Raw genomic sequence first — 10,777 nt, 5'->3', positions numbered from 1 at the left:
GGAACTTCCTCCAACTGAAGGCTATGGACTCTTAATGGGACAAGCTGCTGGAGTGCACCATGTGACTCTCAATGGGATAAGCTCCTGGAGCATGAGAGCAAATGGGCAGAATGGGACTGCCCACTTGACTAGCTGGTTGTTCTCCAAGGAACGCCAGTCCACTCAATGGCAAGTATTTGCACTTGCGATGCTGGGTGGTGGATGTTCAATTCATTCCGTCTCCGACATTACAGGTGGAACTCAGTTTCCTAACTTGCCAGGTGAAAATGGTAGGTCACTGATGTGTTCTTGGTGCTGTGTTTCGAGAGGCATGTCTAGGTGCTGCTAACTTAGATCCAACTGAAGTGCAAGTTACCACTGCTGCTAAACTGCATGGGAACATTCTCCACACTGGGGCATAGGTTGAATGCCACCAAATTTGCCAAAGATTTGTGTATGTGATTGCTGGCAAAGACCAGGTTATCAGACTGTTGTCTTCACTGGGGTGATGTACTAGCTGTCAGGGCCCCACCAAATGCACAGAGACTCCCAAAGTAGCTCTCAATCATGCTGCTGGAGGGTATAGTGTTGACACTGAGCATTTCTTGTTGCCTTGGAGGAGACTTAGATGCATGAGGCACCAGAGGAGTTTGTGAAGCTGGAGGCATGTCCCATCGGTTCCAAAACAGCTACTAAGAAGACATCAGGCCCCAGTTATAAGTACCCCATGGCGCGCTGTCCCTAGACCTGCTCCTATGAGAGCATCAGTGTTGAGATCTGGATCTCCATGAGGAGGGTGGGAGCAAAGTTTGAACCCTGCCATAATCAGACCTGGATATGTAAGATCCTACCTTCAACTCCAAAGAGGAGTAGGAGAAATCCAGTGGCCAGGGAGCTCTGGTACCAGGTGGTGTAAAAGGAGTTGGCAAGTGGGATGGATGAGGAGAAGCAGTAGGTGTGGGTGAAGCACTGGGGTGAAACTTGCCTGCTGACAGTACCGATCATCTGATTTGGAGGTGTTCTGAAGACTGCTCTGAGGGCTGCTCCGTAGAAGCCAGTGTTGAATGGGCGAGCGCTGAGGATGTAGTGAGTACCAGTGCTTGCACTGAAGAAGACAATGCCAAGACATCTGGGCAGGAGTGGAGAGCCTGGCACTGAAAGGCAGAGCAGGTCCTTGGCCACTGTGGACACTTCTGGTGTTGTCAGCACAGAGAACGTCTGGTAGATAGCAAGATGCAAGAGAAAAGTCAACTCTGTAGATGGCCCCGGCCATGGAGTCGGCCTCAACAGCACTAAAGTCGGTGCCAGAGTCAGTGGCTCTAGGCGAGTGGCTCTGGAACAGAGGTGGTGCTAGCCCATTGGGGGCCGTAAGCAGAAATATTTTTGCCCTCCCCTTCACAACACATAATAAAAAGCAAATAGTGGTGCCCCTTGAGCTTCTCAGGGCCCTAAGCAATTGCTTAGTCTGTTTATGCCTAGCACCAGCTCTGTCAAGGAAGTATGCATTCCCAGGTAGCACCTAGCTGGTTCTCTGAACTCAGTACCTGACTTGCTCCTGGAGGATTCTGCTGGAGACTGAGTGATGATGAGACAATTTCATAAACATCTGAGAAACAGGATTTGAGTGCTTCCCCCGCTCCTCACCCCTTTTATTTTTACCCACTAGACAATCCCAAGCCACCTGGTTGGCCAACATCTGTGAAATGTTTCATTTTATTGTTGGGAAATTCAGCCAACTGGCAGCTTCTTTTAATCTATCAGAGAAACTGCAAGGTCAAAGAAATATCTAGGTTGAGTGTGTTTACTTGAGTCACAACATGTATAGATAGTGAAATGCAGACCTCAGGCACCAGACGAACTGCCTCTGTAGGTCTGAATAGTGCAAAGTTGGAGCAACCTTATTGTAAGAAAGCTAAGTGGATGGATTAGAATTAAAAATGTATGGACCGAGATTTTTAAAAAATTGACAGTGATTTTGAGTGCCTCAGATTTTGGGTGCCCACCATGACATATAATAAAGGGGCTTGAATTTTAGAGGGTGGGTGTTCATCCATTCTAAAAATCAGGGGTCCATTTAAGCTGTCTCAGTTTGGGCACCCAAAAACTGGAGGTAGTCAGCCACTATTCCAATTGATCAAATTTTTCCTCAGCCTTACAAGGAGAGGGTCTCAAGACCACATTTGTCCCTTGTCATAAAGTTAATCCACACACTGCAGTATTAACTGCTAAGGAAGTACTGCAAGCACCAGAAACTGTCAGATTCCAGCGTGGGTTTTGTTCAAGTCACCTCTTTCAAAACTTCTAATTTTCAGACTATTATATCCAGGTGGCTGATCCCTGCTGTAACTCCATTGACTTAGTTGGAGTTAGACTAAAGATGAATTTGAGCCAGGGTCTTTCCCAGATTAGGAATGTCCATGTTTTGTTTTGTTTCTGGGGGTGAGTGCACTGGGAGTCACAGTACAATATTCTGCAGTGATGATCCAGAACACTGCAGCAATTAAAACCCCGTGTCGGAGGAAATACAGTTGAACTAGTTTAATAACTTTCTATAGTGGGAGAGGACAAACCTCTGTTTTTTCGTTATTACTTGCCTTCTGCAACCTGGAGTTATATGCGTGAGCCAAAGAGTGCCGGGTACAAATCACTGTTCCCTTCCTTCATTCCCTCCGCATTTTCTTGTTTACCACCTGCTTAGCTGTCTTCCCCATCCTCATATCGCCCTCTCATTCAGTCTCTCCAGCACCCAAACCCAGCAGTGCTGCTGTTAACAGGGGTTTCTCTGTAGTACAAGCAAGAGATAGCATCTCAGCTGTGTTCTAGGTGCAGGAATAATTTTCCATTTGAAAAGGGAGACAGAAGTCAGGAGAATATAAAAGTCCTTTAAGAAAAGCATGCAGTCCAGGAACTCAGCCTTTCTGCAGCGCTGCGAGAGAGCTATTGGTTGTAGCGACGCAAGGACACAGCAGGTGGCATCAGAGGAAATACAGATAATGATAGTGGCGTGACCCCTACTTTCTGGAGCCAGAAGAGTGGGAAAGCAGAACAGAGCAGCCTAACTTCAGTGTCCAAAGAAGCTGCATCCATTAACTGTTGCACAGGTTAGTAATGGGCGATAGGAATGAACAGTAGTAACTGGGACTGAGTTGATGATAATTAAAAGGCATCATTATCTAGGCTCTTACACATTTGAAAAGTCGATCCAATGCTGTGTCTTATCTCAAACCAATTCTGATAGAGAAATGGCTGCTCAGAGTAGGCCAAAGTTTAGGGTTTTGTAATAAATAGCATTTTCCAGAAATCTAAGAGTAATAGAAATGTTTCCTTAAATTATAAATTGTAGTGAAAAAACTTAATTTAGATAGTCCCTGGCAGTGTTTGTAAGCCAAACACGGCAACACCAGAACTAATGCAGGGGAAGGAGAGAGTGAAACTGACTATAAAAAAGGGAAGCTCAGTATATTTTCCTTGTCTAGCTGGAGCTTAGGGCGGGAAAGAAACATGAGTGGTGAGAAATGCTGTAAAAGCCAAATTCTGACCTTAATTTCACTAATGTCACTATATTAAAGTTTATGGAATTACTCTGGGTTTATACTGGTATAAAGAAAACAGTATATGGCCTCAAAGTTTTAAAAAAATGTTTTATGAATGTAAGAGTTTATTAGTCTCACACTGATTATGAAAGTTGTGCTTTGTTTGTTTGAAATTAGGCTTTAACTTGAGAATGTTTCTTGAATCTGGCAGGTTGATTTTTTTTTTTTTTTCTTCAAAAAAATTTATCATGTGTTATGCCAGCCCAGAACTCCTGAGTGGGACCTGTAGTAACAAGCAGTGTAGACATGCCCACCCAGATTCTGAGACCTGGTGAGGAGGGTGGGTCTCTGGGCCTGGGCTCCAGCTAGAGCAGGAATGTCTACACTGCTATTTTCAGCTTCTATAGCGCAAGTCCTACGAGCCCAAATCAGTTGACCTGGGCTCTGAGATTCACTGCCACGGGGCAGGGGGGATTCAGTGTACCCTAAGGTAAGATTTTTCCACAGGCACTCAGCACACTGGGTGCTGCCTATGAAAATGTGGCCTTTTATTTTGGTGCCTGAATGGAAGTGGGACTCTTGAAAACCTGGCCTTAAATTAAGTGGATTGGAAGTGGGGAAATGCCAGTAATTAAACCTGGTGGAAAGTTTTTCAAGGTTCCTACAGACTGGGATAAACAAGCAAGTAAAATTTATTTTAAAATTTTGAAAAATGCTTTGATATCAGCCTCTTAAGAATCTGTATTTGTATAAAACTACTTCAGAGATGGTAGGCAAGATAGAACCACAGCTTCCTAATAATCTGTGTTAACAATGTAAAAGTCGGATTCTGCTCTGTGTCAATCAGTGGGAGTTTTGCTAATGACCTTAGTGAAAGCAAAATCTAACATAGTTATTGGGATCATAGTTAATGTTCTGAAATATGTTGTATTTTCTTCATAATTTTATATATGCTGAACCTTTGTCCTGAAATTTTTATATATTGTGTAGCAACACTAGGAATGCATGATAGTCTGTCCGACTGTTCTCAACCTTTTCCACAGTGGGGACCTCATTTTTCACACCAGAATAGATATGGGGCCTTTGTCTGTGTAGCTGGGATCCCCCTCCCACTTAATAATATGGGTAGGGTAGTTACAACCCTGAAGTGGAGAACCCATCTTCTATCCAGTCCCTGGAGAGAAGTACTCTGAGCAAGCCAGCACTGCTCCATGACCTATTTAGCAACGGCAGAGCTGCATTCAGCCAGGAAAATCCCTATGCATTCTCTGTGCTCAGACACGCAGTTCAGATCTTTGTTATTTGAAAGCCAATCACCCTCAGAGCTGCTAGTATTGAGTGCTCATTTTCTGACAAAAAATAGCCAAGAGGCATGCATTAAAAAACCCAGAACTTTTACAGCCTCATCAAGTCCCTTTTCAGCTTCAATGGAATCCTGTGAGCTGCTGAAGCTTCCCAGGGAGTTGAACAATGTGCCCAAATGAGTTGGGGTGCAATAGACTGGATTCTGTTCACTGTCTTTTTCTGTGGTAGCTTGGGCACCATCAGTGCAAATAGCAACACAGCAATGCCAATCCAACCTGGCTGCAAGAATTGATTGGTGAAAAGTTTCAAAGATTTCCCACCTCCGCCCTGGAATGTGCCCTGAATAGACAGCAATACAGGGAGTCCTCATGTATGCATCCTTCCTACCTATATTGAACTCATGTTACATGTTGGGCAGAAGACATCTCTAGTTTTACCCACTTGTGTTGAGAAATTGTCGCTCTCCTGAACAGGTGCTACTGACCACGGGAAGCCATATTGTGAATTCATCAGTTGACTATATCATGGGAAAGGGGAACTGCTTTGCCTTGGCTGGCAGATCCCAACATTACATTAACAGTTAAGAGAGACAACGTAATTATTGTTTCCACAATTATATGAGACTTGGGAGCTTTTAGTATTCACTGCAAACCCAAGTCTGATGCATGCAGGGTTTTCATGATTACAGCACTGCCATTTAATAAAAGAGGCTTCTAGTTTTGTCAACCCATGCATTGTTGCTCAAGGAATTTAATGGGTTTCTTTAGTGAATGTAAGGGGTCTGTTAGCCCCTTACTAAAACTCATTGGGGGTGTTTTGGTTGGCTAGCTCCCAGTAACAAAAGAAAGGGGAAGGGTCAATGGGAAATCAGGACCCTGAGACTGACAGTCCCTAGGAGGAATGGGGAGAGGCCAATGCTTCAGGTCAGCCTGATTGACAGGGCAGGCAGGCTAATGACAGAGTCAAGAGGCCGGGGAGGTCCCCTCTCCCTGTGAGCTGGAAGTGCCTGGGTCAGACAGAGTGGGGCCCAGCTAAGGAGAGAGCTGGGGCCCGAGCTGAGCTGGGGAGCAGAGCCGTGCCAACCAGAGAAGCAGCCCAGGGAGCAGATCCGTGCTGGGAGCAGAGCTGTAGCAGCAAAAGCCAGAGAAGCAGCCCAGGGCTGGGAGCAGAGCCACAGAAGCAGCCCAGAGAACAGATCTGTGCTGGGAGGAGAACTGCAGCAACCAGAGCCAGTGGGGCCAGAGCAGCAGCAGTGCTGAGAGAGTGGAGCTGGAGCTGTCCGGAAGTGGGTGTGGTGAGCAGCCAAGGAGAGCGAGGGGGACCCTGGGCAGCGGAAGCAGCAAAGGGAGACACCCCCAGCCGAGAGGCCTTGCAGACCAGACTTGGAGGGGGATCATAATCCCAACAGGGTGGGGTCGGCGCTGGGAAGAAGGATCCTGCCACCTAGAGGTGAGGGCGTGTGGCCACCACCAGAGCAAGTGTCCGACCCGCAGCATCCCTGCGGCACAGCCAGGGCCTGAGAAGGAGGCCTGGGACTTGTGAGGAACAGACTGTGAACTGCTCTTACAGAGATGCTGGTGGTGGTTATGTGTTTTCCTTTAGCCTTTCCTGATTTTTAAAAAATTGACTGCTGTTTACATGCAGTTCAAGGCAAATACAATTTATTAACGATCAGTGGGTCAGGGAAGCATCCAGTGCAGAGAGAGCACCCTGGAGTGGGGACACTGCCCTAGGTGACCACGACAAGGTTGGGGGTCGAGCCCCCCCCAGGAATCCTGGGCCCAGCCTTATTAGGGTTACCAGGACTCTGCCACACAGGAGGGTGGAAGGGGAGCCCTCAAGGGCAGGCAGGCCTCTGGGTAGAGGAAGGGAGAGTGAGGATTCAGATCCGTTCGCTAGCCCATTTCACTGGGGTAGTGCATAAGCCAGGAAAATCCCCACAATAGTGGGCCTATTCCCCTGCTTACATAAAGCTGATTGCTTCCTCTCCACATGCCTCAGTGTTCCCTCCTTTTGATGGTCATAAGTAAGGCTCCATGTTTGTCACGGAGGTCACAGATTCCGTGACCTCCTTGACTTCTGCAGCGGCTGGTGTGCCTGGCCCTGGGGCCGCCTGAACAGCTTGGGCAGCCCCTGGGCCAGGTGCACCGGCTGCGGCTGGGGCATCCTCGGGCTGCTGCCTCCCAGGACAGGCAGTTTTCACGGCATGCATCCGATGAAGTGAGCTGTAGCTCACGAAAGCTCATGCTCAAATAAATTGGTTAGTCTCTAAGGTGCCACAAGTCCTCCTTTTCTTTTTGCGAATACAGACTAACACGGCTGTTACTCTGAAACCTGTCATAAATTTTAGACAAATTCTTTGAACTAATTGCATATGTAAGTAAAAAAATCTTTTTTTCCCAGATCTCCTTTATTTACCAACCGGTTTTGATAAAATTGTCAGTTTTTTCTTTAGAGGCCCCTCATATTGCAAGGCCAGTGTTCTTCACTGCACGGCCCGTGAGCCAGTTGCGGCTCCCATGGACTCTAAGTGCAGCTCCCTGTCGATCGCGCTCTCCAGCGGCCATGGAGCTGCAGCTAAGGCAGGCTCCCTGCCTGCCCTGGCCCCACGCTGCTCCCGGAAGCGGTCAGCTTGCCCTCGTGGCCTGGGGGATAAGTGAGGGAGCAGAGGTCTCCGTGCGCTGCCCCTCTCTGCAGGCATTGCCCCCGCAGCTCCTACTGGCTGGAAACGGGGAACTGTGGCCAATGGGAGTTGCGGGGGCAATGCCTGCAGAGAGGGGCAGTGTGCAGAGTCCTGTGCCCCCACAGAGGCCACAGGAGTGCGTTGGCCCCTTCCAGGAGCAGCGTGAGGCCAGGGCTGCCCAAAGTAAGTGCCACCCCCTTCAATGGGCAGGTTCTGAATAGCTCTTCCACTACCTAACCTGCAGCCTCCCAGGTCAGTCCCCCATAACCCCTGCTGCACCCCAAACCCCTGCCCCGAGCCCCTTCCCAGAGCCAGCCCCCAGTACCTCCTCCTGCACCCCGTTCCCCCTCCTGCATCTAAACACTCTGCCCCAGCCTGGAGTCCCCTCCTGCACCCAAACTCCCTCCCAGAGCTTGCACCCCTCACCCCTTCCTGCACCCCAAGCCCCTGCTCTAGCCCTGAGCCCCCTCCCAGAGCCAGCCCCCCATACCCTCTCCTGCACTCCCAAGCAATATTACCAATTATGGTAATATTACCATATCAACCAAGAACTCAGAGTGTTCAACCATCTGTGTTGGATTGATGTGGCTCTCACATTGAGGGTTTCTTGCCAAAGTGGCCCCCACTTCAAAAATAGCGAAGAGCACTGCCCTAAGCTGTAGTTTAGTTATCTTATACTTTCATCTGGCATTGAAGGGAGGGTGGTCACAACTGCCCTGCTGCTTGGAACAGAGCAGGGGCATGTAAACTGTAATGCAATTCCTTTCCCTTTGAGGGGAAAGCTGGAGAGTAAGAGGCATCTGCATACAGGTCCCATTAGGACAGGGAGAAGCAGCAAAGTGGCAGGCTACTGGGTGCAGCAAAATGGAGAATTCTGTGGCTTGTTGGAAAAATGCCACATTCTGTGCTGCAGAACTAGAGTCCACCAGGCCTTGACTGACTTACCGAGCAGTTCAAATCTTAGAGCTATTGTTTCTGGCTGGCTGTGGATTTTAGCCAGGGCATCATTCCCATTCTAAAGCAGTTGACTCTTGGCTTATGGTTTTGCTGTTTTCTCCATGACCCAAAGGGCTAGAAGTGTAATTTAAAGAGATCTGGTAAAGCCCTCTGAAACCTATTGGTGAAACCTGGAGGTCACGACCCTCAGATTGAAAACTATTGGCGAGCCTGTCAATCTCCTAAAATATTCTGGGCTATAAGATATCCATGGTCTTACAGTTTAGTTTTGTATATGTCCAGACATTATAGATTTTAATGGGCTTTTTAGTACTGTAGAGTTGCTCACCTTTCCAAAATTCATGGGAGGTTCTCAGTTTTCTCAGGTTCTCACTGGCCTTGCCCTCCATCCTGTGAGTCTACGCTGTAAGGCAGGGAGAGTATTGAATTTTGACGTTGCAGCATCATGACGTTCGGTTGTAGTGAAGCACTGACACATGATGACTTTGCATTTCTGCACTGTGATATCCTGTCAGTTTGTGATAACAGTGCTGAAGGAACTGAGAATGCAGTGTCATTGTCATGACAGTTTAGCAATTCTGATTTCATGATGCAGGGTCAGGAATTTGTCCTGCAAATAACTTCATTATTCAGGCTTGGCACTTATAACACACATTTCCCCACATGGACCTGAAAGTGCTTTATGAAGGTAGGAAAGCATTATTATCCCCATATTGCCAATGAGGGATATGAAATGCAGATAGGCGTCAGTGGGACCTGCAGTTGCTCAAAATATCAATCCTTAAGTGACATAACCAAGATCACTTATCGAATCATTGACAGAGCCAGGAGTAGATCCCATAATGTCTGATGCTGTCCAGTCCCCTGATGTCACCTCCAGACTATAACCTGTACAGCCTAGTATTTATAAAGTTCTTCAGGTTGTTTCATTGACAGGTGTTTCAAAAAATGTTAAGTACTGTTGTTATTGTTAGAGTGTCAAACAACTGCGTAGACCAGGTAAGGAAGAGAGGTAACAGGGTAAGATATTGTTTCCCTGAATAATTTCTCTAGTTTTTTTAAGTCTGGGCGTCTGCCCATAACACAAAACCTCCACTGAACTATTGCACAGTGGATATATTGTGCTCAGGAATAAACATTTTCATTTCAGTCATGCATGTCTGAAAGCCTCTAAGCCTTTTCAGAGAGAATATGAAGAAAACAGACCTTGGTCTAACACACACAGCAGTACGGCCAAATGAACTGAGACTGGCAGCAAAACCAAACCAGAGTCCGACTCAAAATTCACAATAAAGAATCCAGGGAGAAACAATACTAACTGACAAAGGAATGAAACAAAAGTTGCACTCTGCCACGAAACTGTAAATCTCCTCAGCTACGTTAAGGCAGAATAACTTCCCAAATTCCTGAATGTGGGACAGTCAAATGTGCTGATCTGTTGCTACAATTGACATAAAAGCAAACTTGATCATTTAAAACTTGGCTTTATACAGTGTGATTTAGAAGAAAGCAGGATACGCATTGCTTTTGGGTATCTGTTGGATATGGAAGCAAAAACCTTATGGAGTGTTGGAATACGTTGTCCACAGCACTGCAGGCAATATGTATGTGGAAAGGAATGTACAAGTCTTTCCCCTTCTGATTTCTGTTCTTATAAGATTTTTGGTGGATGGGGTATGTCCAGCCTTAATAGCCATTAAATGTACTTTTGCTAATCGTATCTCTGTTGTGCAGTCTTACAGAAATATCTATAGAGCTATTCAGTAGAGAATTCTAATTATTCTACATATTTAAAGAGAACTCCTTTAGTTTAACAATAAACCAGTATAAGGCAGCATGTCATATTCAGTATTCTGTGAACCTCAGGCAAAACCAAGGGCTTCAAATGCATCTGTGACTGAGTGGCTTCATTCCCAGTCTGAAGTGGACATAATCTGGACACAGAGTTACAGACACTCTTAATGAATCAGCTCATCTATGAGCTGAAGTGTTTTTAAAATAAATTGACACAGCAAGTGATCTCTAGGATTGTGAGCTATATGAAACATGATGTGTGTGAAATGCAGGAGGGTAAGTCAGGACAAAGTTTGGCCAGTGATGTTTTCATGCTGACTGGATTTTTAAAAATCACCGGGTGAAATGACTCTCGTTTCCTTAGGTTCTACTTGTACAATAACTCTTAAAGACATTTTGGTGCAGCTGTGAGGGCTGTCACTTTGTATTTGCAGATCACAGGTATACCAGAGTGGTGAGTCAGTTCCTGCTCTTTTATTTGTGTTCAGAGTGCCCATGGCCACAGATAACAATACCATCTGGCTTT

General features: G+C 46.5%; 1 protein-coding gene across 2 annotated transcripts in view; it reads left to right on the top strand.

The window, feature by feature from the left end:
- Positions 1–2,702: 2,702 nt before the first annotated feature.
- Positions 2,703–10,777, top strand: part of PTGR1 (prostaglandin reductase 1) — a 29,022-nt gene continuing 20,947 nt past the window's right edge. Inside the window, exon 1 of one of the 2 annotated variants that reach the window (XM_084629313.1) lies at positions 2,703–3,080. The gene's annotated coding sequence lies outside the window, so the exon portion shown is untranslated. The remainder of the gene's footprint in view (positions 3,081–10,777) is intronic. The other variant, XM_084629312.1, reaches the window with a different exon arrangement.

Source organism: Lepidochelys olivacea (assembly GCF_965140295.1).
Source record: "Lepidochelys olivacea isolate rLepOli2 genome assembly, chromosome: 5".
In the NCBI taxonomy this organism is placed as follows: domain Eukaryota; kingdom Metazoa; phylum Chordata; order Testudines; family Cheloniidae; genus Lepidochelys; species Lepidochelys olivacea.
The sequence above is the reverse complement of the archived record's forward strand: the minus strand, read 5'-3'. Positions and strand labels throughout refer to the sequence as shown.